The sequence below is a fragment of the Neltuma alba genome, unplaced genomic scaffold (assembly GCF_004799145.2).
Source record: "Neltuma alba isolate B1F8T4 unplaced genomic scaffold, ASM479914v2 tig00010452_pilon, whole genome shotgun sequence".
Classification (NCBI taxonomy): domain Eukaryota; kingdom Viridiplantae; phylum Streptophyta; class Magnoliopsida; order Fabales; family Fabaceae; genus Neltuma; species Neltuma alba.
Window position 1 is genome coordinate 458738 of NW_021635344.1, and position 25133 is coordinate 483870.

Here is a 25133-nt window from a genome sequence, read left to right on the forward strand (position 1 = left end):
AAATCTGCTTTGGTTCCACTTGATAGGTCAAATTTTCTCATAGCTTAACCTCTTCAAGTTCACTAACTGTGACATATAGAGCATGTCATGTAAAATAGACAGATGTCGTGTAAGCTTCTTGGCTTTCATGGATTTGCCAACACTCGTGGTAGGTGAAACCTTCATGGACACATCATCACCTACTTTAAACTCCAAAGGTCTCTTTTGACGGTCTGCATAACTCTTTCGTTGACTCTGAGCAGTCAACAACTTTTACGTAATGAGCTCAATCTTTCTTGTTTTGATATCTACTATATCTAGGCCAATAATTGTTCTTTCACTTAATTCAGTCTAATGAAGTGGAGATCTATACTTCCTCCTGTATAAGGGGCCTCGTAGGGTGCCATCTATTTGGATACTAGAGTGATAGCTATTGTTGTAGGCAAACTTTACTAATAACAAGTGAGTAACCCAACTGCCTTTCATCTCTATAGCATAAGCTCTCAACATCTCCTCAAGAATCTCAGCCTATACATTAGTCTAAGGATGATAAGTAGTGCTAAAATTGAGCTTAGTACCCAGGCTTCATGTAATGACTGCCAGAAGTTTGATGCAAACCTTGACTCTGGCATTCCATGAAGTTGAACAATCTCATCTATATACAACTTTGTAATCGTTCCAAGAAGTGAGTATTCCTAATAGACAGGAAGTATGCTGACTTGGTTAATCTATCCACAATCATCCATATCACATTATAGCCTGTTGCAGTTCTTAGGATTCCGGCGAAGAAATCTATTGAGAGATACCATCCTATTTCTATTAGAAAATGTCTAGATTTTTCAATAGTCTTGGAGGTCTCTGATATTCTATCTTGACCTTCTACCATGTCAAATACTTCAACACAAAATTTGTGACATCCCACTTAACTTTTAGCCACCAGTAGTTCTCTTTAAAATCCTAGTACAACTTGGATATCCCTAGGTGTATCATGTAATTACTCCAATACGTCTCTTCTAGAATAATCTTTTTGATTTCCTCATTATTAGAGACACAAATTTTCTTGCACCTCAAGATTTCTTTTTCACTAATTTCATAATCGAGCACATCACGAGTCTTCACTTCCTCTAGGATACTCAACAACTGGTTATCTCTCAATCATAAAAAAACTCATAATCACCTAAAACTGATTGTAGAGTGGCTAAAGCCTCGTGCACCACTTAGAGATGTCTCAATCTCTCTAAGCAGTGGTGTTTCTCTAAACTCATGTCAAACACATGCACTGTTTTTTTACTCAAAACATCGGCAACCATGTTGAAACATCCTTCCTTAAACCCCTTTAAGGACATATTCGAAAGCATTACGGTTCAAGCAGATCATGGAATAAGCCCGTGGATTGAAAATTTTTTAATGTGTTCTTGGGTTACTATTCACTATTTAAATTTCAAATTTTCAGTCTAACTTCAAAAAATCATAACTAATTATAAAAAAATCATATTAAAGTGGTTTAAAATTCTATTTGAAGATCTTTCGATTCTTTACAGGAGAAAAATATCAAACTAGACTTATCCTTGACCAATTCATACAGTTTATTTGTTGAACTTTATTATTTATTTGGTCAATTCTGGAACTTTTAGATTCTCTTCCTCCACTTCTAAAATTCATATCTCCTAATGTATACATCCAATTAAGGCAAACTACCTATATGTTTAAAGCTTGGGATGTGTACTATAAGATCACCAAATTTTGTGATCAGATTCCACCATTTGCTAGGTCAAACTGGAGTTGCAAACTCACTGCTCCATAACCCACGTTTTATCTTTCATTAGCTTCTTACTTTTAATTCTTCCTTAATTCAAGCATACATAATCTCATTCCTTCAATCCGTCATAAACTATTCTCATACATCATCATAGTCAATTATACACATGGAATTAAAAACCAGACCGGACCGGCCAGTTCAGACCGAAAACCAGCGAACTGGTTGCCTGTTCGGTCTGGGTGATCACAAAAACTGGAGAAAAACTAAACTGGTAGGACTCGGTCTAACCTAGGATAACCCGGGACTAAACTAGATAACCCTCTGGGCTAGGCAAGTTACCAGTTTATTTTGGAAAAAGGGGGGGGGGGAAGGAAAACTCAATCATCGGATCTTGCTGTTGTTCTCCTTACCTACCACTACCATACAAAATGGCTTCTTGCTTGTGCTCCCTCTTCCATTCTAGTAGTTAGATCTCCCTCTTGGACCATTGCAGATGCAAGCGATGTTAAGTTCAAAGAAGAGGGGCTGATCAGATCTGGCCAAAGAGAAGTCATAGAGACTGCTGAAAGTCTCCAAGCCATAAGGTGCACTCTTTCTAGCTTGTGGGTGAGCTAAGACTTGCCGGCGAGTACTCCTCTCTTGTTTGAGGAAATCTGAAGACACTCGCAGGTTGCTCCTCTCTAGTTTAAAGATATCTAAAGATGCAATTGATAATGAGTTTTGATTGAGGAAACGACCCGAGGAAGAAAGTGATTGTTATTAATTCCTTATTATTTTTATTAGAGAAAGAGATAGTCAAAAAGGGTATTAATGGAGGAAAGAGATAAAAAATTTGTCAATCTATCAATCATATTGATTGTTGTGTGAGAAAAAAAAGAGAGAGAAAAGACTTGTGTTAAAGAAGGAAAGATAATAAATCATAATTAAAATAAGAATATATTTATAAATTTTTATTAAATTATATAATTTTAATTCCTGGTCAAAAAAAATTATATAATTTTAATTATTCCCGGTTTGACTTCGGTTTGACCTCGATCTGACCTACTGACTCTTAACCCACTGCCTTAACTAGTTCATTCATCGGTCCGGTTTTTAGTACCTTGATTATACATGCCATCATCATATTACATCACATAACGTTGGACATTATTTATATCCTATATTAACATAAACATTATATCATATAATGTAATACATAGGAATTCTCCACCTTCTTTACTTCCGTCTTCTTGCCCTTCTTCATGCATGCTTCCTCATCATTATTAGACCTACTATGGTTAGTTAAGGGAGGTGTGAGATTTTGGAGAATCTCAATAGCAAACGTTACTAATTAATTATGCAAAATGGATGCTAATGCTTGATATGTAAACTTAAACATCTTGTAACTTGCTTAATGCTTCATACCTCATGCATGGCCATAAACAGCATCTTTAGCAACTTAAAACATGTCACAACATCATTCAAACATCATATACATATCAACACATAAGTATACTATATCAAGCAATATTAAAGGGTAAGTTTACTACCTTGTACCATAAGCTTTCTTCTTGATTTCTACTTGCTCCCTAAGCTTCCCCATCATGATAACTCTCAGTCAATATCTCCAATCCATCCTCTTGGATGTCCCAAGATCCTACACATAGCCACATTGATCATACAATTCATTAGGACTAAGAGATTATACAATGTTTAAGACTAGCTCTCTCGAACTTAACCTTTTCTTTTAATTTTTGGATTAGTGTTATAGCTTTGTAACAATAATTCTCTTAGGCCAATCTTACACAATTTTACCCAAGGAATCAAAATATGAGCTTGGATTTATAAAAATCCAATTCCTTTCCCAAGAACATTGCTAGGCCGAGACATAAGGGTTGGAATTCCCAAAATTTCACTTGTGTCCACACAATTTTCTATTCTAAATCCATTAAAAGCCTTAGAATCATCAAAAACACATCCTAAGGGGAAGAACATAGCAAGGTCAAGAGGTCCCTTAATGTGACCAACTCATGCAATTCAACCAATACAAAGTTAGAACCACTTAGTTAAATCCTACCCCATACTATCCCTTAAACATAGATCTAACATCAATTTCATCTTTTCCTAATTTTATAAATTTCATGCAGCAGCTGGACCCAGGGATTTTAAGCCTCCAAACTCATCAAAATCATGAGCAAACTAGTTAAAAACCAAGGTAGGTGCTAGGATTATAATATACCTTGATCTTAAAGCTTGAATCTTTGCTTGGTTCCTTGCTCTTCCTCTTCTTCTTCCTTCCCTTCATTTTTTGGCAGCACCTTCCCTCTTAAACTCATGTGCGAAAATGCTCTTGGGTATTTATAGGCAAAATTATGGTATGAAAAGACAACTTTGCCCCTTAAAATTAGTAGAAGCTACAAGGGTAAACTTGGAACTTCATGTGCTCTTTTACATCATGCTTACTTCATCTCCATGACATCATCAAGGTTAGATGGCTTCCTCTCATTGGTCCAATTGTCCCTTAACTAAATTAAAATGTCATTTGGATTCCATAAACCAAATTTAATAAAATTTGAAATTCGAAATAATATTTTGATCATCACATGTCTTTCTTGAACCTTCCAACCAATAAAATTCTTCCATTTGGTAAATCTTAGAGGTAGAGATGGAAATGGATAGCTTCTATGAGAAGCTTACCAGATTTACTGTAATATTCATAATTTACCAATCCCTTTTCTCAATCTCGAACTCCTGTAGGACTGAAATATTTGTCATATCACTTTTGTCTTATTCTACTACCACTTCTCTTCTCTTTAATGCCTTCACATGGTACCATAATTACCCTATATGGTGCATTAATAAGCCATAAATGCTTTTGTCTTTTCTTTAGATATTTTCCTCTATTTACTTGGCTCTTATTTATTGGGATTTCTTCATGACGTTCTGGAGCTCTAAAAATTATTCTGTCTACCCCAAAAATTTCTTTTACTTTTAGAGAATATTTTTGAATTTTCTCAAGCCATAACTCATTCTATGGGTTCTACTTAAAAACCATTCTTTAAAATGCCCTTTAACGGCACAATCGGGCTTTATATTTTATTAAATCCATTCCACTGGCCTTCTAGGAGTGAGTCTAATTTTATAAATTAGTACAATCTCTCAACTATTTAACTTTATTTTTGCATATATTTTTTAGATTTGTTTATTACCCAAATAATTGCATCTATCTAAATACCTTAGACCGAGCTATTTACAGTAAAATTTCATTTTACTATAGGGGTATTTTTGTCATTATGAACCTTGAATGAGCCTTTATATATTATTTCTTATTTTTTGATTTTTTTTTTGAAATTTTTGTATACTTTTCATAATTACCCCTATTGGCCCGTAACTTTCTGAAATTATGTTTTTGCCCTTATTTGGGCTCAGCCTTATGAACCATCACTTTGAGGATTGTACCTCAATCTTAGATCTACACTTAACCTATTTTTCCTTTTTGAGCTCTTGAAACTCTATTGGAGTCCCTAACTTTATTTACACTTTTTCCCATAAAAACTTTCTCACTTTGCAGTTTAGTCCCTATTCCCTTTCTAGCTTCCTTTCGCATCTTTGAAACTTCTACTCAAAAGGGCTTTGATAGCCTACCTTCTTTAGGCTACTTTCTGGGCTTCTAGGCCTAAGATTTAGGATGTGACACATATTGGCTTTATCCAGATTATACTTGAGCTAAAAGGCATAGTTCTTAAGGAATTTCATCCATCAGTATTGCCTGTTATTTTGTTCCTTCTGATCTGTTAGATACTTCAAGTTCTTGTGATCATTGAAGACCTTGAACATTGAATCATACAAGTAATGGCTCTAGATTTTCAATGCAAAAACTACCACAGCCAACTCTAGGTTATGAGTAGGGTAATTCTTCTCATGTAGCCTTAATTGCCTAGATGTATAAGCAACCACCTTATCTTTCTACATTAAGACACACCCTAAACCCTTAAGTAAAGTATCTATGTAAAGGGTGTATGATTTATTAGGATTCATAAGAGTCAATACTAGGGTTATAGTCAACTTAGATTTCAACTCTTTGAAGGCTGCCTCATAATTCTCGTTGCAGATAAACAGTTAGTCATGCAACTTAGTCAAATTAAAGGCATGGCCATTTAAGAGAAACCCTTTAATATACCTCTGATAATACCTATTAAACCACAAAACTTCTTATCTTTGTCACAGATTTTGGTGATTCTTATTTCAAGACAGCATTAACCTTGCTAAGATCAATGACCACTCCCTTAACAGATATCATGTGGCTTAAGAAATTCACCTTTTTGAGCCAAAATTTGCACTTGTTTAACTTAGTGTATAATTGATGATCCCTCAATATTCGCAAGGTAATGGAAAGATACTCTTGGTGTTCTTTCTCGTTCCTAGATTACATTAGGATATCTTCTATAAACACCATAATGAACTTGTCCAAGTATGGCCTAAAGATTTGGTTTATATAGTTAATAAACACCGTTAGAGTATTCGTCAAACTAAAAGGCATTGCTAGGAACTCTTAGTGCCCATATCTGGTGCGAAAAGATGTCTTTAGGATGTCCTCTACTTTGACTCTCAACTAGTAATATCCAGATCATGCTTCCATTACCAAAAGGCATTGTCTTGAGGTGGCCAATTTCATCCAAACATGGAGGGGTGAAGGCCGATGGAATTTTTCTATAAATACCCCCTTAGAAAATACAAAAAAAATGTTGAAAAAATAGATAAACAAGGGGAGGTTCTACCATTTTTCTTCCAGCACCCTTCAACTGAAAATTCTAAGTGTTTTGGATAAGGAATCATTCAACATACACCAAGAAAATATTAAGGTATGCTTATGCCTTCCTATTCCTAAGTTTCAAGCTTGGTTAGTTGATGTTTTTAGCTTGGAAAATTAGGAAAAATTCTGCCAAAATTTTTGTGGACCTTGTGATGTTTAGGGAAGGATAAAAATATTAATAATCAAGTGGAATAAGAAAGATTAAGTGGTGTATGGATTGATTTTTGGATGAAATCAAAGTTAGGATTTAAGGGGAAGAAATTCATTCAGCACTATTCACATAGAAGCAATTTAATTTTGCTTGATTTGATGATTCTAATGGCTTTAAAACACGTTTTTGTGTAGGGATATGTTGTTGGAAAGTGTTTAAAATCATTGGAATCAAAAATGAAATTTTTAGAAGTTAAAAACCCCCCTATTCGTCCAAGTGAACTTCATGGGGAAGGAGTATGAATTTCAAAAATATGATTGTACCATTAGATTCCTCATAAAAAATTGTGTAGGGATGAGCCATAAGATGATTGATTCTAAAGAAGGAATCATTTTGTTAAAAATTAAGAGAAAAAAAGGAAAAATTGTTAAGTTAATGTTAAAGTGTTGGAATCAAGTTGTTAGTGATTAATTTAGCCTATGTTTATGCTTGGTTTGATAGGCATTGTGAGGAGAAACCAAGGAGAAGCTTTGTACCTTGAAGTAACCTAGTGGACAAGTGTTAAAAAGGTAGCTTTGAATTATAATTTAATTGTTAATCTTGCTTGTTTAATGTGATTTGCTGTTTGCTTGGATAAAGGAACTTGTGTTGTGGTATGGATTGGTTGAATAACATTGGTTTATGCTTTGGCCAAATGCATTGGTTTATGTCATTGTGGAAGTGCTGATGTTCCTCTTTTAGCATGGTGTTAAGCATAATTTTAAGGGGTTGATTATGCCTTGAGGTATCATAACATGTCACATGATAACTTGCTTGATTTGCATGATAATTGTAATTCAAATACTATTGAGATTTCATGAAAATCTCATTCCTCCTATGTTAAATTATGTCTCAAATAGGGAATGATTCATCTGATGGTAAGGGCAAGAAAATAATTTTGGGATAGAGGAGCAATTATGGAATTGATGCTATCATGTTATGTTGTGTAATGTATTAATGAACTTTATGTTGAGAGTATAATGGATTGTGAATCATATATGATGTAAATTATGTTTGCATGACATGCTTAAATGTTGCAATATTGAATGGTATAATGTCAAAAGAGTGTAGGAAAAAGAAAAATGGGAGATAAATTAAAAAAAGTAGCATTAGGGGATGAAATCTCCCTAAAAGAGACCAAACTTGTAGCACATAAAATGATGAGCAATTTTTAGAATTTGGACATGAAATTTTATAGGATTATACATCTCATTTTTAGCTTTAAAACAAGTGGTAAACCACTAAAATTGGAGTTTTGTGCTAAGAGTTATGTGCTTCCAAATTTGGGCAAAAATACTAGAAATTCGAAAATTTACCAAATAGACAGTGTACTTTGACGAATTTCCTGGAACTATTCTGGGTGGAATTGGATATAATGAGTATTTTTCTCCCATAGAAGTCTTAGCAAATTTCACGTGAAAATTAGAACCACATCGTTTTGATTTTTTTTAGAATTAGTTATGAATTTTCAAAGTTGGCTCATTTTTGGATGAACGGTGTATGGACAGGATGAACAGTAAAATCCTAAATTTTAAATTTTTCGCCCGAACGTATTACAAAATTTATATTGGTTCCAATTAATGTATAATGGGTTATAAAAAGAGGTGTGACAGGAGCTGTCCTTGGCACTAGCTCAATGAAGAACTCAACTTCCCTCTTTAGGGGTAAATTGAACACTTTCTTAAGGAATATCTTAGAAAACTCCCTCACTACCTGAATTTGCTCAATACCAACTTCTTTATCCATACTGAAAAAAAAAGAAGATAGTATAGGTTTGACAACCCTTCTGAATATACTTAGTTGTTTGAGTAGCAGACAATCACAAAGGACAATTAACAGTCTTAATTACCTTAATACACAAAGAGAGGGTTACCAATCTATGCCAATAATCACATCAATACCCTTAAAGGATAGACAAATCAAATCAATCATAGACTCATGGTTCTCAAATTTAAGTACAAGACTCAAACAAGCTTGTTTGGTTAACATAGTGGTTCCCGTTGTAGTTAACACTTTCAATAGGTAGGGTAAATCATGCATTGGGAATTTAAACTTTCAAGCACAATCCACGATAATAAAAGAATAAGTAGCACCAGGATCAAGCAACACAGGTATGTCATGTACTTGAAGAGAAACAGTAATTCTAATCAAATTGGGAGACACATTGGCCTCCTTCATAGTCAAAGCAAATGCTCTGCCTAGCACCATGGATTTGGAGCTAGCAGTCAGCTACTGCGCCCTGGACAATTGCGAGCTATGTGCCTAAATTTATGGCATTTATGGCATTCCCAGTACTGTTCTGTATGAATCCTCCTACATTTTGAGCAAAGACCATTAACACTTGTGTGGATCTGGAAGGCTTATGGTAGGTGCTCTAATCTCCTCCCATACAAATCCCCTAAGTTGGTCTCCTTTGCATAAAGTCTCTTTTGGCTACATTCTTCTGACTATTGGCTCTTGCCTTTGCTTGAGCTCCTTAAGCTCCCTAAACTATAACTACTTTTCTTATTAATTCCTCCTATTACTTCATAAAACTAGAGAACCTCCCCCAACTATCTCGCCTCATGTTCTCATATATTTCTCTAGGCATGCGAGTTGTTATCTTAAGTTTTGTATAGGCATCCTTAAAACTTTTAAATTCATACAATGCCAATTACTACCTCAACTACAGTCTTACCAATTCTATAAATTGCTAGGCCATCTATCCGGGGTTATCCCTTTGTTATACACAAGTAACATACTTAAAAAGATCAATATACTTAGCAATAAACTCATTCTAATATATGTTCTCCTGTCAAAGAGCATAAAAAGATGTCTCTTTTTCTTGTCTCAAGGCTAGGGGAAGGTAATAGTCAAAGAACATCTATTTGAACTCTTCTCAAGTAACTTGTGAGTCATCTATGCCTCCTACACTCTACCACCTCTTAGCTTCGTCTCTCAATAAGACAATTGCTGCTTGTACCTTCTGGTAGGTAGTCACAAGCCTTCAATATCGTTTCTAGCCCATCAATCCAAGTCTCAACTTTATTAGGATCTAAGTCCCTATCAAAAGTCTCCAGGTGATAGTAATCTATATCCTTCCACACACTCCTAAGGTTCATAACCTCATTTGTGTCCTTGTTGCCTCTAAGAGCTACTATCTTCTTTGGGTCTTTTAGCAGAACTTTTGTAGGTTCCAGAATGACATATTGTCTATTCTATGAACCCATTATCTTCATGCTCTTCAACAACTCTTTTGCCTCTTAAATCTTCCTCTAACTTTCTTACTCTCCCTTCTACTTCTGTTGCCACAACATCCCTCAACTGTTGCAATCAAGTATCTTGATTGAAAAGAAGTTGATTCGGTGGCTGGTTCAGTGGGTTTATGGGTTGTCCATCATTCTAATTAGTCTATTGGGATCTTGTACATACCATCCTCCCCACCTAAGGATGCAAGCCAGCAAAAGAAGGAAAAAAATCAAATGCATACAAAAGTTAATAGGGAAGTATATTGCCACTAAATGCAATGTAATGCAGCATAGTTCACAGAATCTTTAAATTTGATACCAAATTATGATGAGCGTTACTTACAAAACCTACTAAAATTAAATCAAATAATTCAATTGAAAGATTAACTATGATAGAAAAGAACAAATCTTAAAATCATTAAACTACCGTCATGGTTAAAAGAAATAAACTAATATGACAAGCAATATCAATCCTTAACTTGGGCCTTGGATTTTAGAAGTTTAGAAATAACAATCAATCATAAGCCCAAAAGAAAACTCACACTTTTGAGTATACAAACTTATAAATCCTTTCAAAATAAGCTATGGAGCTTTATTAATCAAAAATCAACATTTTTAAAAGAGTGTCACAGCAACGTCCTAATGGCCTCCATCCTTCTGCCAACACTCTCAGTAAATAAAAAAAATTAAAAGTATCAGTTTACTAAATTATTATAAATGAACCTTATGTGGCAATATATAATAAATCAACACATAGAACAAAAAGAGGGAGGCTATACAAGTTATAAGAGCATACTACACCTTTAGAACCTTCCATAATGGACTAACACCTAAACTATCACCTGAAAACATTAGAAACCATAAGGTGAAATGAAAGCCTCATCAACCAACTTTATAACTCATCATACATACTAATATGTGCTTGTGAGATATCAAGTGGGATATTTATCAAATCTCAAGAAATATAGATATATCAATAGAATTATAAAGCATATATGTAAGGATAATCTCAATCATACAAACTCTTACTATAGGAGCTAACAACAAGGATTCACTTTTGTTGATGGCCTCATTAGGGGGTCATATTCTTGCATTAACAATTGCCAGTGTAGATTTTTCTATTCTTATCTGATAGCACTCACTCAAACAGAAATAAATCTTAATTAAAGCCGCATAATAGATTGACAAATTAATTCTCACATGTGTTGTGGAAAGAATCCCAAAACCAATAGGAACCAATTTGAAATTATATTTTATGGCAAAAATATGAAATTAATTTTATCCCAAAATTATTTTATTTACTTTTATTTTGTACCACAAAATATATAAATGAACAAGATTTTTGTTTTATAATGCTAATTTTTCTTTGATATATCTAGAGAGTTACATGACCTTCTATCTAGAACTTCACGTTGAGTACAAAGTGTTCTCAAGCGTAGATTTATAATTTCAGTTGTTTATATTTGCAAGAACAAAGTCAAGATTATAATGGAGAGGCTTCAATAGAAAGAGACATTTTGTCATCATATTTGTGACTAAGGAGAAATTTTTCGAAGTTGAAAAGCTCAAGCATAGAAAGAAAAATAGCTTGGCACTATCTCTCATTGTTGATTAGACATCATTAAAAGCTAATCACATGTTTAGCACCACAGAAATAGAAGGGCGAAAAAGGGAAATTTAACGAGTTTGATTTAAACAATTGGAGAAGTGAATTTCTAAAATTTTAACAAAGAAAATATACAACATAAAAGATCAGTAAGAATAACTAATTAAAAAATTTGAATCCCATTTCTTAAATGTTTTACATTCAACCCATTAAAATTTTCATAACCCTATGTTATCCATGATTCTTGCCATATATAGTGCTGTTTGTGATCATCTTTCAGGATCTACCTGTCAAGACTGATTTAATATTATTTAACCTCTCTGTTTTTTTTATGAGACTATCTAACCTCTCTAAGAATTCATACCTTATGTGTTTTCAGTGTATTTTTCTGAAAGGTTAATATAATTTTTGGTTCTTAAAATTTAATCTATTTTGATTATGTTTCCTCAAATTTCAAACCCATACTTTAATTCCTAAAATTTGGTTCCTCCTAAAACATTAGTCCTTGGAAGTATAATGGTGTTAAAATATGTTGAAAGGTCATAAAGGACGTGAGAATGGTAATGTGGATTCACCAAATAGCTAGTTAATAGCCAAAAGAAAGAAAGAACAAGTCTTTAAAATGCAGCACAGAGAATGAGCATATAGAGGGGATGAGTTGTGACAAGCTCAAGTACAAAGAACACAATCATAGACTCAAATAGACCGGCGATCCAGGTCCAAGTGCAAAAAATATCTAGAATCAGGAAACAAATGTAGAAATTGCATGAGCTAGAAAGGGACCCATTAGCATAAAAAAGGAATAATGTTAGTTAGAGAGGCAGGATTGGCTTTGGTGTAATCTTCTCTCTCTGGACAGATCTTCCGTACTTCTTTCTTATTTCTGCACTTGTGTGTGAGATTTCATTTAACTTATGACTACGATGATATGATCATTATGGTTGTACTTACTTGATATGCTGATCCATATGGATATTTCAATCATTTTGTGTGTGAAAACTTGTTGTAGGATGAGGACATACCATTTGGTGCTTTCATTGAGAGTCCACCAATCAGAAAGGGTTACCTATGGAGGGTTCTGACTAGTAAGAGGACCGAGTGAAGTGCTGTAGAGTGGAGTCATCAGGGACATCAACTTTCAAGGGGGATGCTCTGTTATGAGTCCCACGTTGGGGAATCTCACAAGTATTATGGGGTTTACAAGTTCAAACATTTCTCTCTCCTAATAGGCTAGTCTTTTAGGATTAGGCTCTCCCCTTGGGCTTGTGCTCATCACATTGGTGCTTTCATTAAAAGTAAGCCAACCAAAAAGGGCTACCTGTGAAGGGTTCTAACTAGTAAGAAGATTACGTGAACTGTCGTAGAGTGGAGCCATCAGGGACGTCGAGTCTCAAGGGTGGTGCTCTGTTATGAGTCATACATTAGGAAATCTCACAAGTGTTGTTAGGTTTATAGTTCAAAAGGCTTTCTGTCCTAATAGACTAGTCTTTTAGGATTGGGCTCTTCCCTTGGGCTTATGATCATCATATTGGTATTTTTATTGAGAGAAATATAAGGTCCGTTATGGCTGACAACACCCATCTAAAGGAGTTGCAGAATGATGTGAAGAGGATGAATGACTTTGTGGAGGGTGCCAAGGGTCGATTCAAGCAAATGAGTGGCTGATTGATCACATGAATAGCCGTTTGACCAGCTAGAGGGGTGGTTTGGATGATTTGAAGCCATATTACAATTACTGGTTTAGCCAATAGTGATAAAGTAAGAGGAAATACCATCCAGATCATCATCCTATTCGATTCTAGAAACTCATTATATGGATAAGATGCATTCCTATCATAAGTTTATGAAGTTGGATTTCCTGACGTTTGACTGGACAAACACATTGAACTGGATTTACAAAGCAAAGCAGTACTTCAAATACTTTGGAATAATAGGATCCCAGTGTTTGATGATTGCATCAGTAGACATGGATAGGGAAGTACTGCCATGGTTTGAGATGCTCAAAAAGGCAGGTCGAGTGCTAGATTGGTTGACATTGGCAAAGGCAGTTGAGGTGCAATATGGTCCTTTAAAGTTTGATTGTGTACAATCTCAATTATTTAAGCTTACATTGGTAGGAGTAGGAGGTGGACTTAAGGATTATAATGCAAAGTTTCTGGCTCTAGCTAATAGAACAGAGGAGATATCTGAGTCAGCTCTTCTCGATTGTTATATAGGGGACTCCTACCAGGGTTAAAGCATGATGTTCTAGTTTAATAACCCATATTGGTGCTTAGTGCTATGTTATTAGCTAACCTCTTTATGGATACTTCATCATCAAGCCTTACAATTAATGCCACAGAGCTGAAAATATAGACCATGGTATCCGTGTCCTCCACTAATCAAAAAGCCCTCGTCCCTTACACTGGGTCATTCACAACCAATACAGGTTTGCAAACAAGTAGAGGTAAGGCAAACCTCCCCCCTTATTACCTAAGCTAAATATCCCACCGATTAAGAAGATGATGGCGGCCGAGATGCAAGTAAGGAGGGAGACGGCCTTGTGTTACACTTGTGATGCTAAATTCTCTCCCTCCCACTATTGTCCCAATAAACAATTAATGATGCTGTTGAATGAAGATAAAGAAGATGTCCCTCTGATTGAAGAACCAAATGTTAAGGAACCTAAACTAACATTGCATCACTTATCTCTGCATGTGTTGAGAGGGACACAAGGGTTCGTAAGTATCCGATTCAATAGAGATATTCAAGGGAACAAGATGCAAATCTTGTTCGATGGAGAAAGCTTAGACAATTTTTTACATCTACAGATAGCACACTATTTAAAGGTTCCTATTGAATTGACTCTTAAGGTTAGAGTTCTGGGAGAAATAGTTTGCATTCTAAGTAGCACAAAATTGATAAATGCAGTACCGGTACAAATTAATGGCCATATTATATATATGCCTTGTTTTATGCTTCCAATAGTAGGAGTTGACATGGTCATTGGAGCTGCGTGGCTTGAGACAATTGGACCCCACATGGCTAACTATAGCATATCCTAGTGAAACTTTGTTTGACCTCAGCCTATCACCCCCAATCAAATGGCTAATCTAAAGCTCTCAATAAATATTTGGAGATGTACTTATGATGCTTGGTGTTTGACTATTCTCGATAATGGTTGGCTCATTTACCTTGGGCAGAATTCTGGTACAACACCTCTTTTCACTCTACTACTGGTATGGTTCCATTTAAAGTTGTGTATTGTTATGACCCACTGTTGCTGCTTTTTGTCATTCCTCTCTAGAGGATACACCCTTTGATGTCCATCAACAGTTGGCATAATGAGATGAGTTGTTATTACTACTGAAGCGCAACTTGCTCAAGGCCTAGGAATGAATGAAACGCTTTGCTGATTGTCACCACACAAAACTTAGTTTTTAGGTTGGCAATCAGGATCTTGTTAAATTACAACTTTATCGTCAGCATTTGGTGCAACTCCATGAGTACCAAAAGTTAGCTATGCGTTATTTTGGTCCCTTTGAGGTGATTGAATGTGTTGGACAAGTTGCTTATTGCTTGCGTCTATCAGATCAGGCACGCATCCACCCAGTCTTTCATGTTTCTATGTTGAAGAAGTTTGAAGGTTTCAATTCTCAGGGTGCTTATTTTCCACTACCTTTACTGGCTATTTTCGGGGGGACTTGTTGCACAACCCATTGCAATCCTTGAGTCTCATCAGATTCAATGTCGTGGTCAATGGCTCATCTAATGCTTAGTTCACTAGAGTAGTGGTGACGCTCCTACATAGGAATGGGCTGAGGATTTACAGGTCGTTTATCCTGGCTTGAACCTTACGGACAAGGTTCCTTTTATTGGCAGGGGTAATGTGACTGGCTCAAGTACAAAGGACAGAATCATGGACTCAAATAGATCGATAACCTAGGCCCAAGTGCGGAAAAGTTCTAGAATGAGGAAACAAACATGGAAATTACATGAGCTGGAAGTGGACCCATTAGAATGAAAAAGGAATAATGTTAGTTAGAGAGGCAAGATTGGTTTTGGTGTAATCTTCTTTCTCTGGTCTCTCTTCTCTCTAGACGGATCTTTCGTATTTCTTTCTTATTTTTGCACTTGTGTTGAGATTTCATTTGCTTTATGACTACGATGATATGATCATTATAGTTGTACTATATTCATATATTGATATCCTCATATAGATCTTTTGATCATTTTGTGCGTGAAAACTTGTTGCACAATGAGCACATACCACAAGTTCTCAAAATACAAGGCAGTAAATAGCTCCTCAAATGAATAGGGATAAAAAAAAGGGGCTAGACAGCTACGTTTTGATAATTTACTCCTTTTTTTCTTTCTGTTATCCACACAAGATTCAGTTACATGCCATTTACTAAGTCCATATCACCACTTTAATGCCTTTAATGATACTTCAATACTAATATATCTCCAAGAACAAATGTTTAAGATAGACTAAATTCCAGAAGTTAAAACCACATTTGAAATTTGAGGGGCCAAATTCAAAATATGCCCAGTTCAGTTTTTAAAGCTTTTCTAAATTTTGTATACTTTTAATACACTTCTTCACATTTTAGGTACTCATTAATTATAGGAAATGTGCATTCTAAACACTAAGCTTGTCTAGTGCCAATATTGGTCCAATTACAAATACCAAAAAAAACAATTTTTATACACAAAGTTTATAGTAAAATTGATCTTGTATTTAAAAATAGTTTTCCTATTTACATTTCTGATTCAAAGAGAAAAGCCACATGATAGACTAGTGACAAATTCTGATACGTTGGGCAATGAAGTTAGAAACCAATGGGAACAAATTTGAAATTCTCTGTTATTTTTTCAGTAATTAATATGACGTTACGATAATATATGAAATTAATTTTTCTCTCAAAATTAATTTAATTATTCTCATTTTCTATACCTAAATATATAAATTAGCAATATTTTTGTTGGACAACGTTATTTTTGTTCGGATATAGACATGGCTTTAATTTGAAGAACTTGACATGTTGCCAACCTCAATTTTGTAATTACAGTTGTTTGAATTTATGTAAGCATGTAACCCAGTCAAGATTCTTATGAAGAAGGTCCACCAGAAAGAGACTTTTTATCATCATGATTGTGACTACTTCAGTGTAGAAGAAAATTTCTGGAGTGGAAAAGCATAAGCTAAGAACCAATTTGCTTGACGATGATTTTTTGTCTATTATTTATTAGACATTAGCATTAGAAATTAATGTAATAATATAAATCTAATTATCAACACAATAACACTACAATATACGAAATAACACTGTATGACTACAACTTATCAGGAAAAATATTGAACTTTTTGAGCAAAACCAGTCATAGCTTCTTTTGTTAAGTTTTATCTAATTTGTAAGATTACTGTCTCCAAGAAATGCGAAAAAAATATCAGGGACTACTTGAATGAACCACAGATTTACAATAGCTACAATTAATTTTTGAACAAATACAGAAGAGATAAGGTTTGCTGTAACATCATTAGAAATTGAAGCGATCAAACCAAAAGAGTTTATGTTAAAACTAAAGCTTATGTTGTCATATTGATTATGAAGAATTGGTACTGGATAGATTTGAAAATGATTACCATACTTGAAACTCATCATGATATGTAGGAATAGGAAAACCTAAAAGAAGCATTGGAAAAGGAGCTTCAAAGTGAAGCACATGAAACACTTGCCTTATTGAGGGCCTACAATTATGATCAAGATGAGCACACCACAACCAAATGGTCATTAGGCATTTGATTTCATCATTGTTGAAATCTCCTTCTACTCTTGAATCAACCGCTTCAAGAAGTTTTCCGCTTCTATAGAATTGCCATACCCAATTAATTATGCTTATTTCATTTTCCAGGGCCTTGTGTTTAATGGATTTTCCTCTGCAAGCTATCTCCAAAGCAACAACACCACACTAGAGACATCAGATTCTTTACTAGCCCTTCCAGTAATAATGCATTCAGGAGCCATATAACCCATAGTTCCAGCCAGAGCTGTAGTTTGTGCTCCTTTTGCATGGTCTACAAATCTTGCTAATCCAAAATCTTCATGTTTTGCATTAAGTTTGAGTTAGCATGATGTTGCTTGATTTTATGTCCCTATGAACAACATGTTGTTGCCATTCTTCATGTAGGTACAACAATGTAGAGGCCAAGTCTTGAGTAGTTTTAAATCTAACAAACCATGACAATAACCTTTGGCCCTTAAAGAGATAAGCATCTAAACTTCCATTTGGCAAGTACCCATAAACTAGGAATAATTCTTTCTTTTCATGACACCAACCAATGGGTTGCACTAAGTTTTGATGTCATAGTTGGCTGTTAACTCTTACTTCTAAAGCAAACTCCTTCTTTTCTTGTTTAGAACTCTCTGATATTTTCTTTATGGTGACATAGGAGCTTGAATCTTTGAGAAAACCTTTGTAGACGCCTCTAAATCCTCCCTGACTAGGCTTTTACTCGTCTTTGAAATTATTTTCAGCACTTGCTAGTTCAACATATGAGTACTTTTTGGGTCTTGTTCCTCTTTCAAAATCATCATTAATGTCCTCATCATTGGCTCATCATCCTTCATTTTCTTTTTGTTCTTCCACAAGACAAACAATACCACCCCCAAACTAAAACTAGCCGGCCAACCCCTAATCTTATTGTAAGTGCTATCGCATTTCTACTTGGCCTTGGACTTGGAGTACGAGTGTTATTAGTGAACTCCTCTGAGTAAAAACTCCATGAATTGATCTTGCGTGTTGCAAAAAATTGTCCTGTGGTAGTTGAGAAACCAAAAGTAATCCATTCAGGTAGGTACTTTGGTAGGTACTTTGCCACACAATGTTGTTACTAGAATCAAAACCAGTGAATGAGATGCTTAAATTCTGTGTACTTGCATTATAGCTAATGAAAGCCTTATTTCTTCTGCCTTCTTTGATATTAGCCTTCTATCGCATAGTGTTATTAGATTAATAGAGTTGATATCGACACCTGTCACATCCAAATTTTTGGCTTAGAAGTATTAGATTTAGCCTAAAATGGGAATACTACCAAACCCTTTTGGCAGAGGTCCCAGAGGTTTCCTGAAAGGACAAAGGGATTCACAGGGACTAAATGGCAAAAGAAAAGTTCTTGGAACCAAGAAAAGAGAAAGTTAGAGACTCTAGTAAAATCTAGAGGCCCAATGATAAGAAATAGAGATGAATATAGGTCAAAGGTTATGCTGAAGGCCTCAATGAGGTGAATTACGGGGTTAAGCCAAATCAGGGGTAAAATCGTAATTTTGTAAAATTTTAGGCAGGTAAGGGCAAAAATGAAAATTATGCTGAAAAATTCTAGAAAAATCTTAAAAAATGAGAATTGCCATGTTAAGGCCTATATGGACATTCAAGGGTCCAGAATAAGGAGTTGAGGTAATTAATGGTCAAAGGTTGTGTTAAGAACATTAATAAGAGGATTCTTGAGGCTAAACCCAAACAGGGACATAAAACATAAATTTGAAAAGTCTCAAGTCGAAAAGAGGCAGTGATGAAAAGTAGGCCTGAATACTTCAGAAAAATTCCAAAAAAATGAGAATGAGGTCCAGAGGCCTATAAGGCTAAAAATGACAAAAATGCCCCTAAAAGGAATTTGTGGAATTCCTAGGGTTTTGACTAATTTTGAATGTTATCATAAATAAATTATTTAAAATATAAGGCGGCTTCAGATAATTGGAAGAAAATGGGAAAAAATACTTGAGGAATTATCATAGGTTTTAAAAATAATTTTGTCCCCAGAAATCAAAGAAGTTGGCTTTAATAGAATTTAAAGCTTATTTATATACTATCTGGGGAAAGTCAAAGCAAACTATCTAGAGATTGACTTTTGACTTAAGAGAAATTAGAGAAATTTCTCGTGATGAATAAATAGTATTGATACCCAGAGACAGATTCTCAGAGTTATGACTAATAGAAAGAATTCGGTCAAATTTACTCCAAAATAAATATTATTAATTGTTTTAATAGAAAAACAAGGGAAGAGCATCACTTCCTCTTTAAGCATGTTATATAATGCCATATGGACTTATTTTAGATGAGAAAATGAAGCCAGAACATGTCGTAGTAGTCCCAGATAAGTTAGGACCCGAAAAAGTACTCAATAAGGTATAAAATAGCAAGATAGGTGGGGGAATACCTAAGGGCTGTATTTTGCTTGATTTTTTATATTAATTTTCCCCTTATCTTAATGTCAAAATGATGAAGGGACATGTAAAGGATTATATGTACGATTGGATGAACGACACGTGTATAGTTTGATTAAAGGCATGTGACTTGATGATATAAGCAAGATGAGATAAGCATGATGTCATGAGGACACTTGTCATCACAAGACAAAGAGGAAAAATGAATGGCCAAGATTTAATCTTATAATTTCAAGATCAATGGCTAAGATTTGTTTGTAAACTTTATAAATACCCCTCCCCTCCCCTTATTTTTATCCAAGGCTCTTGAAATTATGGGGAAGCTCTTGCAAAATGAATTCTAGAGAGAGAAAGAAGAAGGGAAGAGAAAGACTAAGTTATCCTATGCAAGATCAAGCTTTAAAACAAGCTACGTTCATGGTTTTTGATGTAGTTTTCACTGCCCTTCTTGTTATGGAGCTTGGTTATGGATTTTAATAGATTTTGGAAGCTTGAAACCCTAAGAGGACATGCTACATGAAATTGTTAAGTGTAGGGGAAGATGAAATTAATGTTAAAATAATGTTTAAAGGCTTGAAAGGAATAAGAATCAAGTGGTTTTATGCTGAAATTGGTTGAATTTCATGATTGTGTAACTTGAGAAAACATTTCAGCCAGGCTGAGTTCTATTTCTTAGGATTGGATTTTGATGATTTTGATGCTTTCAATGAGTTCAGAATGAAAAATTGTGTGTGGGGTAAAGATGAGAAAACAAGTTTGGAAGTATTAGAATTGAAAATGAAAATTATAGACCATAAAGGCATATTATTTGGCCAAGGCAAGAAATGGTATAAGGGGTTAGATTTTGATAAATCCAAACTCATATTTGGATTCTTCATGAAAAATTGAGTAGGAAATCACCAAGAGAATAGTTTTAAAGACTATGGAAAAGACAGCAAAAATTAAGGTTAAAGAGGAATAAGTTTAAGAGTTAAGATGGTTAATGGTTTTTCATGGTCTTAATGGACAGGATATTATTATGTATTGTGAATTTAGAACTATGAGACACCAAAAAAAAGGAATGGCAAAGGTTGAGCAAGCAATCTTAATGGTTGGAAGTGTAAAGGGAGCAAGAGGGAAAGCTTAAGGATAAAAGGTAGTGAACTTACCCTTATTGTGTGCTTAATATATATATATACTTGTGTGTTGATCTCACTTGATGATGATTTAGATTATGAAAGATTAAATTTTGCTCTATTTCTTGTATATTCTATGGCCATGTGTGAATGAAACATTGAGCATGAAGGCATGGCATTTTAGGAGCATGAAAGCATGTAACCAAGCATGTCATCCAACAAGCATTAGTATTGCATGCATTGATAGTAATGTTTGCTACTAATATTCTCCCAAATCTTATCTTCCCTTAACCTACCATAATAGGTGCAAAGAATATGGGAAAAGAAATCAAGAAGTGAAGCAAGGAAAAGAGGAAAAGAATTTAAGAAATGTATTACATTGCATTGCATAATCTGTATATTAATGTATGATATAAACATGCCACTAATGTTATATGATGATAAATAATGATAATGGCATGCATAATTGACTATAATAATGTATGGGGATATTTTATAAATTGATGGAATAAGATTATGCAAGAAAAGAATTAATTATGAATTATTAATGCCAGTTAGGAGGATAAATCATCCCTAAAAGAGCCACAAATTATTAACAGAGTTGAGGTAAGGCAAACAATTGATTCTGCTTATGAAATTTGGTATGGTTAAAGAACACATCATGGGCTTTAAACGAAGTGATAGATCACATAAAATGGATGTGTGTGCTAAGAGTTATGCTTGATCAAAGTTGGGGTAGAAAAGCTGGAAAGTACAATTTTTACCAAATAAATAGTAAACTTCGATGAATAAACTGTATGAATTGACAAGGGTTAAGTCTAGTATTATTTTGTTTTTCCCTATAGATAACTCAAAGAGCTTCAGATAGAAATTTGATTCACCTCAATACAATTTTTCTATAATTAGTTATGATTTTTCAAATTTGGATAGAAAATATGAAATTTAACATGTGAATAGTAACTCAAGAACCAATGTTAAATTTTCAATCTACGGGCTTGTTTCATGAATCGTTTGAATCATAACGCTTCCAAATGAATATTCTAAGGGGTTAAAAGAAGGATGTTTCAACACCCACATGTACATACACAAGATCCCAGCCCTCATAACCTTCAATATTGGGAAAGGTATCAAACTCCACAGCAACAACTGGATGATCTATTGATGAATTAAGTATCATCTCCACACCACTAATAACCAGACCCATAGCGGCTCCTCCAACTTTCAGAATATTAGGAAGCTTTGAATCCATAGGGACTAAGAAGAAGGCCATCCCATCTCCAAAAGTGTCGTCGCCCATTGAATCAATCACAAAGGTAAAACTGGTGGTGAAATCTGAGTTTCCCAGTAGCTTGGTCCCACAAGTGCATTGGTTGGTGATATGTGACTCAACCGACACTATCATTGTACTGAGTTACCAAGTCGATGGATGTTCCTACCAGGCAAGCTGATTTTTATAATGATATTCTGTCATCATCCTGGAAACATGTGAAGCTAAAGTTTAAGGAAAAGGCAGATGCACGTAGCAAGAGGAAGAAAACTGAGACTTGTAACATCTTAATTGCTCAATCTTTTGAGGGTGAAATGTTTAATGCAAATGAAGAAATCAAGAAACTTGCATGGGATATGCACGTACGAAAAGCTGTTCCCACTAGGAAGTCATCAATAACTTTAAAGACTAGCTGAGGAGTCCATTAACCAATATGCTATGCTTTGAATCTGGTACGGTCCTTGGCCCCTTTTTATCTAAGGCTTACCAGAATCCATCATTGATCCTTGTATTCTCAATTGTATTCTTAATATTTAAATCCAAAATGGCAATTTTTTAGAGGTCATAAAATGAGGCTGGAATCTAGCTAAGAAAAGGGTCGTAAAGCTTAAGGGCTTTTGTTTACACTACTATAGGAGTGTGGTCGTTGATCTGTAGTCTGAAATATCATTTAGGTTGAAGGATAAGGAAAACGTAATTAGGGATAACCAAGAGGAAGAAAATTGTTGATAGCAATATCATCATTTAGAGGCTTTTTTGCCAAAATACCATAAACAGTAAAATTTTATTTACCAAGATACTGTATTTTTAAAAGTATTTACCAATATGCTACACTTAAAATCGTTCTTCAGATGAACAATTTTTAAAGTCATTCTTCTAGTGAATGACTTCTTCATCATCAATCCTTGATGTGCATGAAGTGAATGAAAATCGTTTTTCAAGTGAACGACTTCAAAAATCGTTCATCCAGTGAACGACTTCAAAACTTTATTTGCTACTGAATGACTTCTCACCTTCTCTCCTAATTAAAATAATTAGTATATCACCTTAACCATCATCTCCCTTCACCTCTGTTGATTTTACACAACTTGAGTCTCATTACATGGCACCCTCATCATCATCCTCTTCCAACTTAGCCAATCTTTCTCAATCTCAACCATTCATGACTTTATTTGATAATCCTGCATTATTTTCAGCTAAATACAATACTTCTATTTTTGAACATGGTGAATCATTAAATGAAGCATTTGTCACTTCTCGAAAATCTATACATTTAAATGAATCACCTTGGTTTGATTTGAATACACTAACTACACAAATAAATAAAACACTTGAACCTCAAGAAATGGATATACAACAACAATGGCCACAACGTATAAGAAGGAGGCCAAGATGTGGGATTGGAAGTCACTATCAGTAAGGTGGATCATTTTTTCTTTATAAACTTAATTTTTATTTATTATTTTTTACAATAAAATATTTATTACTTTCTACTTTTAATTAATATACATCTTATACTCATTTCACAATTAGTTTTAATATCATTAAGTAATTATCAACATTTTCCTCCCATTATTTAGTCATGATTTTGTCATTCAAATGATTGATAAATCATTATACTAATTATTCTAATCAAGAGAGAAGGTGAGAAGTCGTTCAGCAACAAATAAAGTTTTGAAGTTATTCACATGAAAAATGATTTTTGAAGTCGTTCACCTGAAGAACAATTTTCATTCACTTCACGCACATCGAGGACTGATTATGAAGAAGTCGTTCACTAGAAGAACAACTTTAAAAATTGTTTACTTGAAAAATGATTTTAAGTGCAGCATATTGGTAAATACTTTTAAAAGTATAGCATATTGATAAATAATTTTACTATTTGTAGTATTCAGGCAAAAAAGCCTCATTTAGAAGAAGAAAATGAAAGAATGTTATTTGGCAGGGAAGCATATTCTGCTCAAAACTCAGTTTTAGAAATCAAAACGAGATTTATTTCTTAGCCTTCCTACGTATGTATAATATATTATGTTTCTCGTCTTTGATTTTTCCAAAAAGAAATGCTTCGTCTACTTGATTCTTATTTTAGTAAATTCTGTCATTTCAAGTCCAGCTAATTAACAAGTTAATGCTAAGGATTTACTTTTGTTAATTATTGGCCCCATACGGGAAGTCGTCTTCTTGCATTCGCAATTTTTGGCATAGATTTTTATTTGAGCGGGTAATATTCCGCAATCATCGCAGAAGGCCATGCATGTGGATGAGAGTGATGATCAGCCACTATTTGACAAAACTAGTTTTGGTGCTCATCATTTTTTATGAGCATTTTAAACTCATCAAATCTAGATCATTCATATCTCATTTGAATGATTCAGATTTGATTTCTTTTTTTTTTAAATAATTATTTTTAATTTATATAGAATGTAAAATAGAGATAATATCTTAACTATTATTCTATCAAAAAAATATTTTTTTTTATTTAAAAATAAATAATTAAAAATTTTAAATCTGTACTGTTTGAATTAGATATAAGCCATCTAGATCTGATGAGTTTATATTGCTCATCAAAGTGATGAATACTGAAACTAGTTTCGTATTTGACTCAGTTTTGATGCATCAATTATTCTAGTTATTTGTTTTTGTTTTATATTTAATTATCATAATTATGATTTTCTTATCTAAGCAAGTTGTGAGTTTACTAATTAATTTAATGAAACTTTTGAAACTAGTCTTTGAAAGATTTTAATGCTGCTGTTTGTCTATCAATTAATTTAATACTTCTGGCGTTCTTAATAATTTTTGGTTTTTCGACCAAAAAAATAGCTTTTGGTTGATCTCTAAATTTGAACATCATCTTTGCCACGGACGTCAATTCACTGTATTTGTAAATATAACTTCTGGAAAGTTCACCGGCCAAAAACAATAATTAAAAAAAGGTAAGAAGGAAGTAAAGGAAAAAAATCTGCTGGGACTTGGACTAACAGGATTATAACA

The 25133-nt window shown here is 34.2% G+C and overlaps 1 long non-coding RNA gene across 1 annotated transcript; it reads right to left on the bottom strand.

Annotated features, from left to right (window-relative positions):
* Nucleotides 1–2375: 2375 nt before the first annotated feature.
* On the bottom strand, nt 2376–4016 carry LOC114756683 (uncharacterized). The gene is made up of 3 exons (XR_003741492.1): nt 3957–4016; nt 3268–3374; nt 2376–2433 (listed from the first exon to the last, which is right to left on the bottom strand). It is a non-coding gene; the product is annotated as an uncharacterized LOC114756683 (long non-coding RNA).
* Between the last annotated feature and the right edge of the window lie 21117 nt (nt 4017–25133).